A 20,405-nucleotide genomic window follows, 5' to 3' on the forward strand; every position below is an offset into this window, starting at 1 on the left:
AGCACTGATCAATGAAAGATCATTAGTAGCTCATGCCACTGACATTGCAGACATCATCTCGGTTAATCTGCTAGACTTCCTAGCCATGACAGAGACCTGGCTTCATCCAGCAGCTGGCCCAGCCTTCTCACTGTCCCTGAGAACGACACCATCGTCAGGTCAGATAGAGAAACTTCTAAAGGTGGGGGCATCACCTTTATCTCCAAATCCAACCTGGACTTGAGGGCCTCTCAACATTTGCCATTACCTACTGCTGTACTCCTCACTGTTAAATTACCCCTGTCAGCCTCACGTATCATCACCATGCACCTTACAATAGACCACCGGGCTTATTGCGTCTTTTGAAGAGTACATAACTGCCTTACTTAATACCAACACTAAACATGGGTCACAAACTATTGTACTTGCTGACTTCAATCTAGGTTTGAACAACCCTAACGATGCTAGTGCTACCATCCTATCTAACACCATTACTGAAGCCAGCCTCACTCTCAGAAGTAATGCCCCTACGCATATAAAAGGCCGTACCCTGGATTGGATTGCAGATAGTAACTGCAAAACTTCCATAAATGCAATCGAACCTTGCACATGGACAGATCACCATCTGATCTCATTTCCATACAAGATATCTTACAAAACAACATAGTCAAACTCATGGTTGCACCAGCCCTAACAGACCCTACCGTGCTTGTTGACTTGTTCAACACTACTATTAACCAAGCCATCGACTTTATTGTGCTACTTAAATTTAGTAAAGAAAAACCTCAAGCTCACTTGAACAATTGGTTTACCCTGAGTCTGAAAGCCTTATGCAATGAAAAAAGACACACAGAAGCAAAGTGGAGAAACAATCCGTCTGAACAGAATAAAAGTTCTCTAACCGCGCTTGCAGATAGATACAAAAAATAAATCATCCAAACCAAAAAAAAATACCTTTAATGAAAGAATTGAAAGAGCTAATTCTAGCACAAGGGAACTACTCTCTATCCTAAGAGAACTAGAATCCCCTATTACCCCAACTGATACATGTATCAAAAACCAAACGTGGTGCACCAGCATACAAAATGCCCTTTGTAACAAAATAACCATGCCCCAAAAGAAAATTCTAGCCAAAAAAAACATGCTCCGCAACGATGTACTAGTGGAAAAAGAAACCATCCTTAAGTAAGCTGCCAAAAAACAAATCAAACTGAGTAATCAGTTCAACTTCAAACCTATCTCCATTATAGAAGCTGAAAAAAATAACACTTCACTCAAACCCCCCAGATGCTTAGGAGATTCATGTTCAGCACTTATAATCAAAGAGGCGCTAGGGAATTAGCTCCTTTCATTACTACACTAATCAATTCATCATTTGGGACCTGTTCAGCTCTGGCTAATCTTAAAGATGCTTGGGTTCTACCCCTCCTATAAAAGGCTAACCTAGACCCAAGCATACCTACCAACTATAGACCAATAATAATTGTAATGTTTCTTTTAAAACTCCTAGATAAGGTTGCGTACTTGCAGATTCAATCCTATCTTGAATCTAACAATTTACTAGAAACCCGTCAATCCAGCTTTAGACCCAGACACGGGACAGAGGCTGCCCTTATCGGCCTTAAGAATCAAATAGACAAACAAAAGGACAAAGGAGAAGCCTTCATTCTCCTCCATTTGGACCTATCGGCTGTATTTGAGTTGGTTGACCATTAAGTCTTGTGCAACCACCTTAAATCTGCTGGCACTTCTCAAAGAAGGCCACCACCTGGATAAAATACTTCCTTGATAACCGGTCCATGAGAGTTTGCTCCCCCACTTCTGCAGCGGATCCAGTACCTATCACATGTGGACTGCTGCAAGGATCTTGTGTCTCTCCAACTATGTACAACATATTTACTAATCTTGGGTGTCCTGACCCACGTTTAAGCTATCATGCCACAACATTTGGTGCTGTGGGCTTAGAAAATTCAAGATGGCGGAAAACCCACATGTGCGCCGAAATCCAGGAAAGCTGCGCAGTTTGTGCGCACACCAAAATGGTTGCCTCACTTGCCACCCACCAGTGCGAGAATGAAAGGCCGGGTTGCCATGAGGGAAATGGGTTGCCAAAGGAAAAACAGTAGCGCCGGTTAGCTCAAAGCGCTTTAAAATCACCATTGGACTACCCGCACAGTAGTCTGAAACCATTGGGAATGGCAATGCTGATTGCCAAATGCAACCTAGAATGGTGGGGAATTCATTTCTTAAATCTCAAAAATGGGTGCAGTACCAGTACTCACCACTATCCAAAAGCCGGCATTTTAAAACCACACCAGATTTTACTTTTTTGTGTAAAACTGAATGAACCCAAAGCAGGCTAAAGAAAGACTTACTGAGAGGTGGATCCAATGTAAAGTTATATTCTGAAGTGACTTGAAGGTTTATAACAAGACTGGCTGCGCTGTGGATTTCAGCAGTTTAAGTAAATTTGGACTGAAAGACACTAAAAAAAATCTAAATGTTTAAATTGACTGAGTGACCTACTTTTGAGTGTCACATAGGTTGCAATTGTTTAAATGTCATAGTTTTAATCTTAGAATCAGCCTTCTAGCTGCATATGTGAAAATGTTTAGTTTTATTTGAATGCAGAAACTGGGGAACAGAAATGACAGCTTAAAGAGATTCCAATTTGCCTGGCAACTACCCCCATCAGGAGTGAAACTTGAGTCACAGCTGTGTTCCCAGGCCTAGCTGCCCTTTTGCTGCTCACACTAAGGATATGCCATCTATCTGATAATTGAATTACCTGTGCTCTGCAGGAAAGTGAACAAAGCCCTGTCCTGGCTCAGGCAAAGGTTTTATTGGCAGGAGTCGTAAATGGTCGTAAAAAGTGGCTTCCTCCTGAGGAAAGGGGAGGGGCACTGCCTGTGAGAGCAAGCTGGCTTGGCAGAACTGGAAAAACCAGTATTTCTACCTTGTGCTGAGAGGAAACCACACCCCTTTGGAGCCAGAACATAACTTTAAAAAGATGGATCATTCATAGAGCGGACATGTGAAAATTTTATAAATGATACCATAATTCTTGTGATTTTTCTGCCCACATTTTAAGAGGTTTTTCGACCCGGTGGCGTGTTCAGGGGGGTTTTAGCAGAAAAGTGGATATTACTCTAAATGTATGCATGTTAAAAATCTGAAACTTCATCAGTTAATGTCCATACTCCCTGCACACATGTATGTAAAGTTGGGTCAATGTCAGAAAGTGAAAAATCAGTTAAAAAGTCAATTATGTGCCATTTCTGAATGCAAGCTCTTAGAAACAGCAGATTTGGACAGAGACATGGCTAAATTCAGCCACACCATGTATATGTAATTTCAAGCAACTGTGTAACTGTGAAATATGTCTTTTATTATCCAATATAGAATGTGTGCAATCTGACAGAGGAGTGTCCTATCTGCAAGCCATAAAATGACATCCCTCTGACTCACAGTTCATTCCCCAATCAAATGATAAATGGAAGTTTGACCAATTAGAAGCTGAGAGAGAGGTAGGGTCAGTGATGCTAGAACACACCCACATTCTAAACACATAAAAGCAGACAGACAGGACAGATAGGGACCTTCAATTCCATCTGCAGCGGGACTCTCTGCCGGAAAAATCCATACTTTACCTCCATCAAACCTCCAGAGAGCCAAACTAGAGACTTCAATCTATCCAGAACTAGAGACCCAGACCAGAGAACCAGAGAGAGCTGACCCAGATCACTGTGAAGTGCAGAGACCAGAGGCGAATTTAAAACCTGACCAGATCCATTGCATTTCTGAGAATTGTGTGCCTTCCTTCCACTTCCTTGCATTGCATAAAAGGGGGGGAGGGGATTGCCAGAGAAAAGTGATTACATTGTTTGGTTGAAATCATATTGAGTATTTTCTGTACTGCATTCATTGAATATTGCATCCACCTGAGCTTACATAAAGCATCCTCTACCACATTATACTTTTGTTCCTATTTACCAGTGTGCTACCTTATCCATTTCATGTCAACTCATTAGTGATTATAAGAAGTGTGCTAGTGCCAGATTCTCCGTTGTTGATCTTTATCATATCAGATTAAGTGTGCTATTCAATTATTAATTTATTATAAAGTGTGATATATATATATTTTAAATTATCAAATAAACCTTTTAAACTTGCAAAACAGAACTACTTCTTGGCTCAGTGGGGTCAGGGGGATTCCAAGAGAGGGGTGTTATATAGGGGTAGTCATCCAGAACGCATGAACTGGACATAAAGATATATCAATAAGGGTTTTCATTCAGTATTCTAGACTAGGCGTTAACTTAGCTGTAGTGCTGAATTGAATCCTCTTACACATTGGGGGCTCGTCCGGGATGTTTGGGTTAGAATACCACTTGTGCAGCTTAATACAGTGTGCTAACTGACGGGATACACACATCCGGTCGGATCACCACGCTGCATTACGCTGTGAAGCATTCCTCAAAAGGGACACTCCAAGAAAAGTTCTGTTCTGCAAAAATAAAATACTAACTTCTGTAAGTCAGGACAGAGACCAATCTCTAGAATGACGACCTTAGTAGACATGAAAATAGCCAGAGAGCACCTCTTGCATAAGCTATTTGTGAGAGGTGAATGGACCGAACAGGGCCAGGATGCGTGGTTGCAGGCCATCACACAACAAGTCACTGAAACAGGGTCAGATATATATAGAGATCAGGGTCCCTTACATGTGGCCCTGAGTGAACTATATATGGCTTCTAAAGCCAAAGAGGAACACAATAAGATTGCCAGGATAGCAGCATACCTGTACCTATACGTGGGAGACATGCAGGATAGATGTGCTGAAAGCCAAAATCTGGCAAATAGGCAACAGATGGCATTACAGAAGGCCCAATCTGATCTGGACTCTTCTGAGCAGAGGCTGCAGAGGAGCCAGGAGTCAGAAAATGACAGCAGGTCAGGCAGCACATCATTAAAATAAAGGAGGATATGGATATACTGCAACAGGAAAAGGTAGAACAGGATACCAGATTTCTGGCCTTGCAGAAGGAATACCAAGAAGGTTTGGACTCCCTACTGCAAAACCAGAAAAAGCTGGAGCAACAACTGGACTTCAACAGGGTATGTGCTGAGCAGGTAGTCACCCTGCAAGGCCACCTAGATAGAGTGAAGGCAGAGAGCAACAAACTAATTCTGAAAGACTTGGATACCCAGGCAGAGTTTGATCAGGAGCGCCAGAATGCTGGTGCCTTCCAAAGGCAGAGGGACGACCTGGCGGCACAAATGCAGGCTCTTAGTCAGGAAAGAGATGCCATAGGCCAGGAAGTCTGCCATTTAAAAAGGAAAATGGAAGAAAATCACCTGTCCCTCCAGGGGCTGGGTGACCTCCAAAAAGAAAATCAGAACTTGTTAGAGCACACCAGGAGGGTGGAAGAGGCTTTGGCAAGAAAGGAGCAGGCCAATAGGGACATTGCCCAGGAGGTAACCCTCCTGCAGCAAAGACTGGCCCAGTACTCCAGGACCAATCAGGAAGCACAGAGAGAGAATGAGGCTCTCTGCCAGCACAATGATAGGCTCCAACAACAGGTAGCGATGCAGGAGAGACTGATAGAGTCGAGTAAGGCCTTAACAGAGGAACTGAAAGCACAAATGCAGGCTCTTGCATTGCAACAGGGAGCAGGGGCGGATAGAGATGAGGTTCGCTGGGAAAGGGAAACTCCGGAGCATAACCTCAGGAGCACTAGTACCAGAGGCCCTCATACCTCTCAGTCCCTGGACTCTGCCACCCCCATGTCCCCTGGCGCACATGAGCACAGGGCTGCAGGGATGGCAGATTACTATCCAGCTAAGAGTATGGGGCTCATAGGCCAGTACCACTCAGGAATGGAGGGGTGGGCATCCGGGTATGGGCACCCAAGTACAGTACAGTTCGATGGGGAACCCCAGGAGAGTAGGCCCATTAAGGGCATCCTGAAAACCTCTGCCCAGTTAGGTCAGTGGAGGGGGTACCCATCAAACCCTGGCAGCAAGGAGGAATCTGAAGACTCCTCTGAACTGCGCAGGACACAGGAGACCAGGTCCCCACATTCTGCCAGCCATTCCCAGGCTCGCAGAATCCGGGAAAACCTGGAAGAACAGACGGGAACCTCTGGGAGCAGTGCCTCTGAGTCCGAGGATGAATGGACAAGGGTTACCCGAACCAAAAAGGCCAATAAGGCAAAAAAGGGCCTTGCTTAAGGACCCCTTAAAGCAGATTAAGGCGATCAGGAGCGTCATCACGCCTTACCATAAGAACGCTAAGTATTCTGTTTGGGAGCACTTAGAGTTGTTTGAACAAATGATGGAGACTTTCCATTTGAAGGACAGCCAAAGCTGTATTCAATATGTAAAGTGGACCTTCTCCCCGGAATACTCCAGTTTCTTTGCGGGGCTGGAGGACCAAAATCATTTAAGATGGTCCACCTATAAGGCGGCCATCTTGAAACATTTTTCTGTTCACAGAAATCCTCAAGAGGCTCGCAAGGCAGCCTACAATTTGCAATGTGGGGAGGATCAGGCCCCACAAGAATTTGTGCAGGAGTTAAAGCGTGCTTTTGCACAGACCACCAGAAGGGTGCGCACGGATAGCAGAGAATTTATAAATACGTTTTTCCATGCCTTGCCCAAATATATCATGACCCAGCTCGTGAGGGATTTTCACGAGAAAAGATCTTTAGACTGGGTCATTGAACAGGCTACCCGGATCTATGAGGTGCAGAAACCGGTAGATAGCAAAAGTAATGCCCAGAAAAACCCCAAAGCCAATAGCACCCCTGCTGCTGCCAAGGTGGCAGAGGTAAAGGTCCCCCCCGTTTTGGATTTGGAGATGGGGGGGCCTAAAAACCTACCTGCACCTAACAATGCTAGGCCCAGAAGGTCCTCGGGCCAGTCACAGACAGGGAGCCAGGGAGGCAGCCCCACAAATGGGGTCCCTCGCTCTCCTGATTATGTAAGTCCCCGTTACAAGGGAAATCGACCCATCCTGGGTTATGTGTGGACTCCTCCAGCCCAAGGGGGGGGATCCAGCCAAGCACCTAACCCAGGGAACTTCCCTCCAAACTTCCCACAGGAGGGCAGAAATTTACCAAACCCTGGGCAGAACTTTTTCCCCAGATATCCACCCAATTTCCAGCCCCAAAACCATCCATCCTTCTTTCCCCAATTCCCTGAGCCCAGACCACTGAATCCGGGAGAGGGGAGGCCAAGGGTGGAGGGGTACCCAAATCTTCCCAACCCGGGGTATTACCAGAGGAGGGACAGCTACCCTTCCCGGGATCAGCCCAGGGGAGAAAACAGGGCCCAGTATCGGACTGAGCGGGTTTCCCAGTTAGAGCGCCAGGTTCAAAACATGGCGCGGGATCTGGGTCACATACTGAGGGCTCAGCAGAACCCTCAGATGGGCGTGCCGGCGCAGAGCGCACCCAACTCTGGACCTGGTGCTCCAGAACAATGACGGGGGCAGCACCCCGATAACTCACCGGTTCCCAGGGAGGAGGCACAAGGGGAAGGGGGGTGTAAAGCCTTGGAGGAAGCTTCCTTCCTCACTTGTAAACAGCCCATGGAAACCCAGGAACCGGAAACAAAATCTCTTGCCCCTGAAAGTCTGCCTCCTAAGGAGCAGAGGGGGGGTAGGAGAAACAAAAGACCCAAACAGACTCAGTTTGAGGAGGAGGTACAGATCTTCCAATTTGAGGGAGAGGGATCCTCAGAGGATCCTGGGAAAAGGATCTTCTCCTTCAGAGAGGGGGGAACTCCTCCCAAAGAAAAATGGGTCCCTAGGGATGCAAATCCAGACTGGGGAGATGTGGAGACTGAGCTACCGCCGCCCACCATCTCATCCCAGAACCAACAGCAAGAAAGTCCCCGGGTTCAAACCCATGCTGGGGACTGCCTCCAAAAAGGGGGGGGCAGCCCAGAACCGGAACCAGGGGAACCCACAATGGCTCTGATCTCCAGTTGCCAACTTTTTCTTTCAGATTCCCAAGGCTCTCCACAGAATTCTGCCCAAAATTCTTCTCTCGTGATGTCCAAAACCAGAAAATTAGCCCACCAGTTGTCCAAAAATGTACATTACCTGTGCCCCCTTGAGGAGAAGGAGGGAAGATATTATGCCCCGGTACAAGTACAGGGGCAGGGTACAATCTCGGCACTGGTGGACACTGGATCTCAAGCTACCCTTCTGTCCAGAAGGGCCTTTGACGAACTGAATGCAGGAAGGGGAGAGAATTACCAAATTCCTCTCACCTCTCTTCCTGGACAACTGCAGAACTTTGACGGGAAGGAAATTCCCGTTGAGGGGACTGCAGACTTGGACATTAAAATTGGGCGACACAAGTTGAAACACCCGGTCATAGTTGTGACCCCGGAGGGCACCCCTTGTTTACTAGGGAATGACCTCCTGAGAAGGTTGTCACCCCTAATAGATGGTGTAAACAAGGTCCTCTGGACCCAGACTAGCCGACCGATAAAATTAAAACAGAGTGTCAACCATGTTAGTTTAAACGGCACCTGCCACATGGTTGAACAAAAATCTGACCAAGTAGAATTTCACTTCCAGAACAACCAAATTCCAGACGTGACAGTAATAGCAGTAGGACAACAGACTGGTGATGGGGGGTCCTCTCTGTTTCTGAAAATCAACCTTCCTTCCAGTTTAAGGTGGTATTCCACGCTGGAAGGAAACACTCTGAAATTCTATACTAATCCACAATCAGAAACTCCCACTCCTATAGTCCAGAAAGATGTGAAATCAGCTCAGAGCCTGGCTGATATTCAGCAAATTGGAGAGCAGTTGTTCATCCCTGTTCAGTTAAATGATGGGAAGGACTCTGTTCTCGCTCGAGTGTGTGTGAACAACGGTAAGAGCTTCATCAGCGAAGCCATGTTTCGCCAACTCCCAAAAGATCCAGCCATTCCCACATTCAAACTGATAGACAAATGGGAAACGGACCTGGAAGCACCTAATTCCAAACATCTCCTGCCAAGCAGGTGTATGCTCAAAATCTCCATTGGCAACAAGAGCATAGTCCACAATTGTTGGGTCGTGCGAGACGTCCCTGCCGCCTTTTACTTAGGCAGTGACATTCTCAATCGCTTTGCCATTAGTTTGGACCTAATAAACTTCAAAGCTTGGTCCCGATTAGCGGATAATCCCATGGGCTTTGATGATCCAGAAAAAGCATTTAGGTCAGCTCAATTGCTACCTTATGCAGTTGAAATTCAGGTTAAAGAGGAAGTCACCATCCCAGAAAGGACCCGACAATTCTCCCTGGAAGTGAAAGTTAAAAGGGGACAAGAGTTGAAAAACCCTGATGCTTACATACATCTAAATGCTTCTCTCCAACAGCAAGGGTTGGGGGTAAACCCAACACCATTAGTCAACATAGAACATGACACCATTCCAATAGAGGTGGATAACAGCGACTTAAAGAGTATTACTCTAGCCGCAGGCACCATTATTGGAATGGCGGTTGATGACCGACATTTCTCCATTGATCTTGGTAATGAACTGTTAGGACCAATCCCCAAGGACTGTTTTGACAGTGACAGTGAGGACAATACAACACCAGACAGGATTTTTACCCGGCATGGGGGGAACTTCCTGGTGTACACTTCCTGCCCTTATGGTAAGGAAGATGTGACGTGTGACTTCAGGAGGGATGAGGTGATTTTCCAGGTCCATGAGGGCTGCCTTTCCCACCTGAAGCCTCCGGTCCAAATCAGCACTCTGACCAGGGACTTCTCCACCCAGCTGGAGGAGGCCGCGGAGATAGCCAAACCAGAAGTCTTTCCAGGCTTCAGGCAGATGGTGGAAGAGAGAGTCAACCTAGCTGATGCCTGTGTGACTCTGGAACAAAAGCAAAAGTTGAAACAAGTTTTCTTAGATTTCCAAGATCTCTTTGCGGTAGACTCATATGACTGTGGTCGCACTGACATCCACACAACAACAATCCCCACGGACCCTGGCATGACTCCTGTGTTTGTGAAGCAATATCGCTTGCCTCTCGCATCAATGGAGTCCCTTACTGAAATAATTAAGAACCTTGAGTCCCGGGGAATAATCCGTCCAGTCCACAGCACCTTCAATAATCCGGTGCTGGGAATATTGAAGCCAAACGGCCAGTGGAGACTCTGCGCTGACCTCAGGGAGCTCAACAAACGGGTCCATACTTCCCGATGGCCTCTGCCCTACATTGACCAAGGGCTGGCCCAGATTCAGGGGTCACAGGTATTCACTGCAATAGACCTGACCAATGGATACTGGACCGTGCCTGTCAGTAGGGAGGACCAATACAAACTGGCTTTTACCTTTGGGGGCCAGCAGTACACATGGACCCGGACTCCTTTCGGATACCTCAACTCCGGCAATGAATTCAACATTTTCCTACATAAGGCCATGCCCGACCTGGGTGCGAGGGGTAACCTGGCTTATGTAGATGATGTCCTCATCAAAAGTTCATCTGTGGAGGAACACATAGCGGAGATCCGTTATGTTCTGACACAGTTGAGGGCCGCCGGAGCAAAACTTTCCTTTCAGAAAGCACAGTGGTGTAGAACCCGTGTTAAATTCTTGGGGCATGAGATTACTCCTCAGGGCCTCTGTCCCCAGGAAAAGAAAGTGGAAGCACTTCAGAAACTGAAAGACCCCACAACTCTGCGGGAACTAAGGAGCCTCCTTGGACTGACTAATTACAGCAGAAAGTTCATTGAGGGCTACGCAGAGATCACCAGACCCCTGATTCATCTCCTGAAGGGGGGGGTCAAGTGGGAATGGGGTCCAGAACAAGCCGAGGCAGTAAAACAACTCAAAAGAAGCCTCTCACAAGCGCCTTGCCTAGCTTACCCGGTCAGAAACAAGGAGTTCTTCCTGGAGACAGGGTTCTCTAATACGTGCTTGACGGCAGTATTATATCAAAAGCATGACAAGGTCAATAAAGTAATCTCCTATGCGAGCAAAACTTTATCCTCTGTGGAGGAAAAATTCAACGATTGTGAGAAGGCACTCCTGGCAACGGTGTGGGCATTGAAGAATTACCGCCCGTTTATCCAGGGGGAGCACATCATAGTGGAGACTCCACACCAGCCTCTGCAATATCTCCAAAGTGACAGAATCCGGGCCGGAAATGTGAGTAATTCCCGAATTACTTCCTGGATTCTGTCAATGCAAGGCTTTCCTGTGGAGGCCAGATATGGCCAAAACAAGAAGAGTCCCCTCGCGCAAGGTCTGGCTGACTTGCATGATTGTGCCAGAGAAAACTGTCTCGAGGACGAAAGTCTAAAAATAAAGGACAACATGGAGGCATACCTTAATTCCCCCCACAAAGTCTTTGAAGAGGACAAGTGTGAGGGAATGCCCACTGTCTATGTGGATGGATGCTCCTACCATGTTGACAACAACGGGGAGAAAGAACTGGTGGCTGGCGTAGGGAATGCATGGGTGAATGAGTCCCCAGAACCCTCCGCTGGATACAAAATTGGTCCCCGAAGTAGTCAGGTGGCAGAATTGATGGCTGTGCATCAGGCCATCCTCACTGCTGTCCAGCATCAACTCCACGAACTGGTCATAATCACAGATTCGGATTATGTACGGAACGGGTTCGTGGAGCACCTGGTTAATTGGAAAACCAGAGGCATGTTATGTGCTAACAACAAACCCTTGAAACATGGGAAGTTGATCCAAAACATTGATGATCTGGTCACCTCGAATGAGATGACCATCTATTGGAAAAAGATCAAGGGTCATTCCAAAGTAGAGGGACCAGACAAAACTGGAAACGACTTAGCTGATCAGCTGGCCAAAACCGGGGCCATCCAAGGGGATCTAATTGAGATTGAGTCCCTGTTGGGGGAAATCCAGGTCACTGCCATCACTAGGTCCCAGACAAATGCTCACAACGACCTTTCAATTGTACAATGGAGTAAGGAGACCCCTGATGCTGATTTGATTACAGCTCAGAAGGGGGATCCAATTATTGGTAAATTTTACCAGCACCTTGAGGACCCGGAGAACTTTCCCCTGACGGATACCGATTACATTGGGAAAGAGGACCTAAGAGTGTTGATGAAATGTCCAAAAATGTTCCGGATCCAAGACGGTTTGTTGGTAAGGAAATCCAAAGCTGGCCACGATCAGTGGGTGGTTCCTACCTCATTCCGAAGTCTGATGTTAAGTCACGCCCATGATGCGGCCACCGCCGGTCATAGGGGGTTTCACACAACATTGGAGATCTTAAGAGAGGTTGCATACTGGCCACACATGGGGCAGGACCTCGACCAATACTTGAAGGGGTGTCTTGTGTGTGCACAATTTCAGCCATCATCCCTCACGCACCGTGCGCCTCTCCAAAAGAGGGGGATGACACTGCCATGGTCAGATTTACAAATCGACTTTGTAGGCCCTGTGATTCGCTCGGCTAGGGGGAATAAGTACATGTTGACCGTGACATGCTTGTTTACCAAGTGGGTGGAATGTCTCCCAGCCCCAAATTGCAAGGCAGAAACTGCAGCTGCCTTGATGATTAACCACATCTTTTCCCGTTTTGGTCTACCTCAAAGGATTGAGTCAGACAGAGGTAGCCACTTCACCAGTGAAGTAATGACAAAGATGTGGGAGATACTGGGGGTCAAGAGAAAGCTGCATATTGCTTATAGACCAGCTTCTTCTGGGGCAGTAGAGAGATATAACCGAACCATTGTGAGCATATTAAAGAAGTTTGTGGCAGATTCTGGGCCAAGTTGGGATATCCGATTACCTCTGGTCCTAATGGCCATCAGATCTACCCCTTCATCTGCAACCAAAATGTCACCATTTGAGTTGATGACTGGGCGCAAGATGGTGCTTCCGCAGCATTTGCTCTACAGGACCCAAGAGCAGACACTAATAAATGCCTCCACTACTCATGAGTATGTAGAGAATTTAAGGAAACACCTCCAACATGCTTTTGCTTATGCTCAGCGGAATCTAGAAAGATCAGCTGATAGCATGAAGACCCATTATGACCTGAAAACTTCCAGGAAGGAATATCAGGTGGGAGACCGGGTCTATCTATACAACTTCCAAAGGAACCAGGCCAAGCAGCGCAAATTTTTGCCTACATGGAAAGGACCCTTTGAGATCATCGACAAGATCTCACCTGTGGCCTACAAAATCCACATCCCCAAAGGCGGTTCGGCAGAGGGGGAAGACAAGTGGGTCCACATAAACCAGTTGAAATGTTGCCATCCCAGGCACACTCTGCAACAAATGGAGGAATCCTCTGGAATCCTAGCAGGTACTGTCTCAGACTAATTCAGTTCCAATCATAAAACATACCACATCTAGTCTCTAAAATATTGTGATTTGCATGAAACTGTCTCTTAGTTATACTGTTTTTTTTTCAAAATAAGAATGTAATGTTTCGTTATGATGAAATGCATATGCTGCCCCACTATCTCAACAGTGGTGGAAAAATGTCTATGGATAGGTATTGCCGCTCTTCCTTTGTCGTCCTAGGAGAAAGAAAACCTGAAGACGGGCCAAGGAGGATGATACGGAGACCGGGAACGAAGATCCAATGGGCCCAGTGGACCGCCCAATATTCACATCAGGACCGGCGAGGAGAACCCATCGATCAGTACCGGATGGAGAAGAAGATGCTGAACTGTGCCATCTACAGAAGAGGAAGAAGATTATGCGGACAGACCGGTGCGTGGGTCAAAACCCTTGGGCACGCGACTCCCCATCGACTCAGATTCAAAGTGCAGTCGCGTGGGGGGGCTTGTTGGGTGTCCTGACCCACGTTTAAGCTATCATGCCACAACATTTGGTGCTGTGGGCTTAGAAAATTCAAGATGGCGGAAAACCCACATGTGCGCCGAAATCCAGGAAAGCTGCGCAGTTTGTGCGCACACCAAAATGGTTGCCTCACTTGCCACCCACCAGTGCGAGAATGAAAGGCCGGGTTGCCATGAGGGAAATGGGTTGCCAAAGGAAAAACAGTAGCGCCGGTTAGCTCAAAGCGCTTTAAAATCACCATTGGACTACCCGCACAGTAGTCTGAAACCATTGGGAATGGCAATGCTGATTGCCAAATGCAACCTAGAATGGTGGGGAATTCATTTCTTAAATCTCAAAAATGGGTGCAGTACCAGTACTCACCACTATCCAAAAGCCGGCATTTTAAAACCACACCAGATTTTACTTTTTTGTGTAAAACTGAATGAACCCAAAGCAGGCTAAAGAAAGACTTACTGAGAGGTGGATCCAATGTAAAGTTATATTCTGAAGTGACTTGAAGGTTTATAACAAGACTGGCTGCGCTGTGGATTTCAGCAGTTTAAGTAAATTTGGACTGAAAGACACTAAAAAAAATCTAAATGTTTAAATTGACTGAGTGACCTACTTTTGAGTGTCACATAGGTTGCAATTGTTTAAATGTCATAGTTTTAAACTTAGAATCAGCCTTCTAGCTGCATATGTGAAAATGTTTAGTTTTATTTGAATGCAGAAACTGGGGAACAGAAATGACAGCTTAAAGAGATTCCAATTTGCCTGGCAACTACCCCCATCAGGAGTGAAACTTGAGTCACAGCTGTGTTCCCAGGCCTAGCTGCCCTTTTGCTGCTCACACTAAGGATATGCCATCTATCTGATAATTGAATTACCTGTGCTCTGCAGGAAAGTGAACAAAGCCCTGTCCTGGCTCAGGCAAAGGTTTTATTGGCAGGAGTCGTAAATGGTCGTAAAAAGTGGCTTCCTCCTGAGGAAAGGGGAGGGGCACTGCCTGTGAGAGCAAGCTGGCTTGGCAGAACTGGAAAAACCAGTATTTCTACCTTGTGCTGAGAGGAAACCACACCCCTTTGGAGCCAGAACATAACTTTAAAAAGATGGATCATTCATAGAGCGGACATGTGAAAATTTTATAAATGATACCATAATTCTTGTGATTTTTCTGCCCACATTTTAAGAGGTTTTTCGACCCGGTGGCGTGTTCAGGGGGGTTTTAGCGGAAAAGTGGATATTACTCTAAATGTATGCATGTTAAAAATCTGAAACTTCATCAGTTAATGTCCATACTCCCTGCACACATGTATGTAAAGTTGGGTCAATGTCAGAAAGTGAAAAATCAGTTAAAAAGTCAATTATGTGCCATTTCTGAATGCAAGCTCTTAGAAACAGCAGATTTGGACAGAGACATGGCTAAATTCAGCCACACCATGTATATGTAATTTCAAGCAACTGTGTAACTGTGAAATATGTCTTTTATTATCCAATATAGAATGTGTGCAATCTGACAGAGGAGTGTCCTATCTGCAAGCCATAAAATGACATCCCTCTGACTCACAGTTCATTCCCCAATCAAATGATAAATGGAAGTTTGACCAATTAGAAGCTGAGAGAGAGGTAGGGTCAGTGATGCTAGAACACACCCACATTCTAAACACATAAAAGCAGACAGACAGGACAGATAGGGACCTTCAATTCCATCTGCAGCGGGACGCTCTGCCGGAAAAATCCATACTTTACCTCCATCAAACCTCCAGAGAGCCAAACTAGAGACTTCAATCTATCCAGAACTAGAGACCCAGACCAGAGAACCAGAGAGAGCTGACCCAGATCACTGTGAAGTGCAGAGACCAGCGGCGAATTTAAAACCTGACCAGATCCATGGCGAGGCCCATTTCACTCAAGAATATAGTGTGAGTACCTAGAAAACTGTGCAGAACCAATCTCTTAGTTAAAATAATATAATTCAATCTATTTAATCTAAGTAGAACTGCCTCCTAACTGTCACCTGTCATTTGTAAAGCTGTCACTTGTCATTTCCTAGTTGCAAGCTGCACTTGTCTTTTTGAACTTTAAAATTTCAAATCTGAAAAACGACCTTCACAAAATCGCTCATATCTCCGCAACCGTTTGTGCTAGAGACTTGCAGTAACTTTCATTTTGAAGCTGAGATCCTAGGACCCCAAAACGATAGAGATAGTCCTTGTGGTTCCTCTGTAATAGCGCTCGGCGCATCCGCGAATTTTACCGCGATTTGCAAATTTCTTCACATGTAAAAACTGCTGCTGCTTGCCTTCCATTTGCCAGAAATTCGTTTAACCTGCTAACTATCCCTGCATCATTGCTAGTGTGAGCCGGGACTAATATTAACTAGATACCACTCACCCTGAACCTCTGAAAGGGAATTAAAAGCATTTTAGCATATTCTAATTCATTGCCAGCACATATCAAAGCAATTTGGGCCTGTGTTTTCAAACTTCTGTAGTCCAAGCTTGCTGGGGTGAACTGAATTACATTGAATTGCATTTCTGAGAATTGTGTGCCTTCCTTCCACTTCCTTGCATTGCATAAAAGGGGGGGAGGGGATTGCCAGAGAAAAGTGATTACATTGTTTGGTTGAAATCATATTGAGTATTTTCTGTACTGCATTCATTGAATATTGCATCCACCTGAGCTTACATAAAGCATCCTCTACCACATTATACTTTTGTTCCTATTTACCAGTGTGCTACCTTATCCATTTCATGTCAACTCATTAGTGATTATAAGAAGTGTGCTAGTGCCAGATTCTCCGTTGTTGATCTTTATCATATCAGATTAAGTGTGCTATTCAATTATTAATTTATTATAAAGTGTGATATATATATATTTTAAATTATCAAATAAACCTTTTAAACTTGCAAAACAGAACTACTTCTTGGCTCAGTGGGGTCAGGGGGATTCCAAGAGAGGGGTGTTATATAGGGGTAGTCATCCAGAACGCATGAACTGGACATAAAGATATATCAATAAGGGTTTTCATTCAGTATTCTAGACTAGGCGTTAACTCAGCTGTAGTGCTGAATTGAATCCTCTTACACTAAGCCCCTGTTTGATATACGTGATATGCTGGGTGTCTCATATACCAACTATGCTGACAACACCCAGATTCTTATCCCTATCCTTGGAGACTATGGGCCTCATTACGACCCAGGCGGTAAGTTACCGCCTGGGTCGTACCTTTACCACCATGGCGTAAACTACGTTTACGCCATGGTGGTTGGCGGACTTACCGCCCCATTCCGAGGTTGGCGGGGCGGTAAGTCCCCAATCCCCATTTACCCTTCCCCATTCCCATTTTTGCCCCATAGGGCATAATGGGAGTGGAGAAGGCGTTAATTACGCCACCGTAAATTACGGTGGCGTAATTAACAACAAGGTCCCTTAGCGCCATGGATTTTAACACCTGCTAAAAGCAGGTGTTAAATCCTCCATGGCGCTAAGGGACCTCGGAATCAGGCGGTAAGGGTCGGCGCTGTTTACGCCGCCTGGGTCCTAATGAGGCCCTATGACACAGATGTAGCTCTCATCAACAAAATCTACCTGATCATACAAAGATGGATGGCCACTCATGGCCTTTGCCTCAATGATGATAAAACCAAAAGCTTACTCATTGGGCCAATCAACAGACTCTCCCACCAATACAACTCCTTCATTATCGACAGGCTTAATAACAAAGTCTCAAAGGAGGTAAATACCCTAGAATTTTACCTGGACTCAACTTTAAACCTTAATAAACAAGTCAACGCCACAGCCTCTGCAACTAGCTACACATGCAAACTGATCTAAGCATGCAAATCGTTCCTCTTCATTGAAACATGTATCACATTAGCATGTCCCCTCATTCTATCAAAGCTTGACTATTGTAACGCCCTTTATCTCAGCACCAGCAAATACAACATCATCAAATTGCAAACTCTCCAAAATAACACCCTGAGAACCGCCTTCAGTATCCCTAAAACTCACCATATCTCCAACACCAGGTGCTCCACCAACTGGCACGCCATAAAAGACAGAATAAAGTTTAAATCCATAAATCATACCTTCAGATGCCTCGCTAACATGGCTCCACAATACCTTGTGGAGTGATTTACTAGACACACTTCAGACCACCACATCAGAATGGCACATACCAATATCCTTAGGATCCCCAAATTTAAACTTAAAAAAGCAGGAGGAACCAATTTCCCTGTCATGTTAGCCCAACTATGGAACTCTATGCCTGACTCCCTTAATGCCACGCCATCCTTCCATACCTTCAAGAATGATGTAAAAGCATGGTTGCGATCCCAGGACATTTAGCCACGACCTTTGTTATAACGGCTTTGTACCTCTCTTTGTATATATAAATACAGCTGTACATAATTTGTAAATGATGCAAAGTGTAATGTAAATTTGAACCACTGTACAACCCCTGTAACACTAAAATGTAAATTTGTAATTGTTGAAAAGTGTAAATGTTATCTGATTAACTGTATAAAGTCTGTAACCTTAAATTGTACTGCGGCCAGATACCCCAGGGTTGGCAGCACCATATAAACGAATAAACAATACAACAATACAATCCCAAACCACTCAATTTGGTTTAAGAATCTAGCATGTCAATTCTAGATTATATTTTTGTTTTTGAATATCTGTTGCCCAAAATTGAATCACTAGAGGTAACATTGTTCTCTACAAGTAACCATGTCTATTTATCACTAAATGTATCAATATAGATGTGCCACCATCTAGTCTTTGAGGGTCTAGGGACATTGTTGTTTCTTCTCAAAATAATTGGATTATTTTGGTCTCACTCTACGATATCTAAACTCAATATCCTTATGTATTAGGCTGTTGAGAATGAGAATCTACTATATGTCGATAATGTAATGGATCTGATGACTATTTCCTAATGATCTGAATTCATCTCTAGAAAATCACTGGCTAATTTTCTCAAAACTGGCTTGATAATGTTTGCAAGGGCAAACCTAAATCATGGGGTTGTGCAAGAGAAAAAGCTGATATTGAGGAAATCACATAGATCTACCAAACAAGATTCTTCTGTATCCTAGGTTGATAAAATCTTTTGTGCAAAACGTTTAAAACAACAATATAGCTTGTACCTCAGTATTCCTGACAGCCAAAGTGTGCTTTTTATTGCTAACAAGTTTAATCCTTGAATTGTTTGGAAATGTGAGAACAGTGGGTTGGTTGTCATTGGGTCCCATACTTCAGTCCTAGATAACATTATCTCAGAAGCCTAAAGGAATAGCTTTCTTAGTAAGAAGTTTGGATGCCCATGTACATTGTAATTCATTTTAATTATGCTCTTCTTGGACCCAGGAGAGGCTCATTTTATTTGATGGACACATAATGTTTGATGAAAAAATGAAAATCATCTTGTGTAATGGCACCAGATGACCTCCCAAATTTAATTTCCCGTTGACTTCCACGTTTCTACCCCAGACATCCCTAAATCCCAGTGTGGCCAGCTAGTGGTTGGTAACCCCTGCTATCTAAAAAAAAAAAAGAAAATGCATTATCAATATGGCTCACTCTTGGGTTCTTCTAAGGTTTCCCTATTCTAATACACCCTAGATCTCAACAGAAATGCCTGTATTTACTGTGCCAAAAACAGACACATGGATCCTTTATCTCACTAATTTCCTCCCTTCCTCTCCTTTCCCCGATCGTACTACTCCTACCCCTTCCTCTAGTCTTTCACTCTTGCTCCCAATATGTCCATCTCTTCTGACCACACGAAATACCATACTCTTAATCTATCTCCTTCTAGCTACTATCCCCTTACCGCTCTTCACTGTAAAATGTTCACTCCTCCCCGCTCCCCTACTCTCAAACCTCCTCATTTGTTACTCTGTGATATGGTGCACTCCTCACCCTTCTAGTGATATAGTGCCCTGCTCACTCTCCAAGGGATGTAGTGCCCTGCTCACTCTCCCAGGGATGTAGTCCCCTGCACACTCTCAGGGATATTGCCCTGCCTACTGTCCGAGGGATATGGTGCCCTGTGCAACTCTCTCAACTAAACTCTCTCTGTCTCAACGTACCTAATTAACTCAATCTCAATGCTCTCACCCCTCACTTCTCCCCTCCACTCTTTTGTTTGCACTACTCTCCTGCATTTATCTCAACTACCCTTCCTCTCTCCTAGCACCCATTCTATCTCATTCAGCCTTCTACCCTCACACCCCTACTTCTAGTTCCCACTCTTTCCTCATTAGGACCTTGCTTCACTCTCACAAACATTCTGTCAATCACTGCTAGACTCTTACAAACAAGCACACTCATGTTTACTGCCAAAACTTCCCCTGCATTCTGCACAAAATTCTGCCAGCAACTCCTTAGCATTCTGCTCTGCTGTCATTTTCACTACGGTCTCTTGGTCTACCTTCATGCCACCTGACCTCATTTGTACACTGACCAGCCTGTGATCCATTTAATCTCCTCACATACTGTCTCTTCCTGTTCTGACGGAGCCCCCTTCCATTGGTTCCAGTATTTACTAAGGTGTAAGGGGTGGTCAACGGTGGCCAAAGACTATGTATGAGATTGCGAGGGTTTCTTATTGGGTAGTAGGAACAAA

This window comes from Ambystoma mexicanum, chromosome 7q (assembly GCF_040938575.1).
Source record: "Ambystoma mexicanum isolate Mex_15411 chromosome 7q, UKY_AmexF1_1, whole genome shotgun sequence".
In the NCBI taxonomy this organism is placed as follows: domain Eukaryota; kingdom Metazoa; phylum Chordata; class Amphibia; order Caudata; family Ambystomatidae; genus Ambystoma; species Ambystoma mexicanum.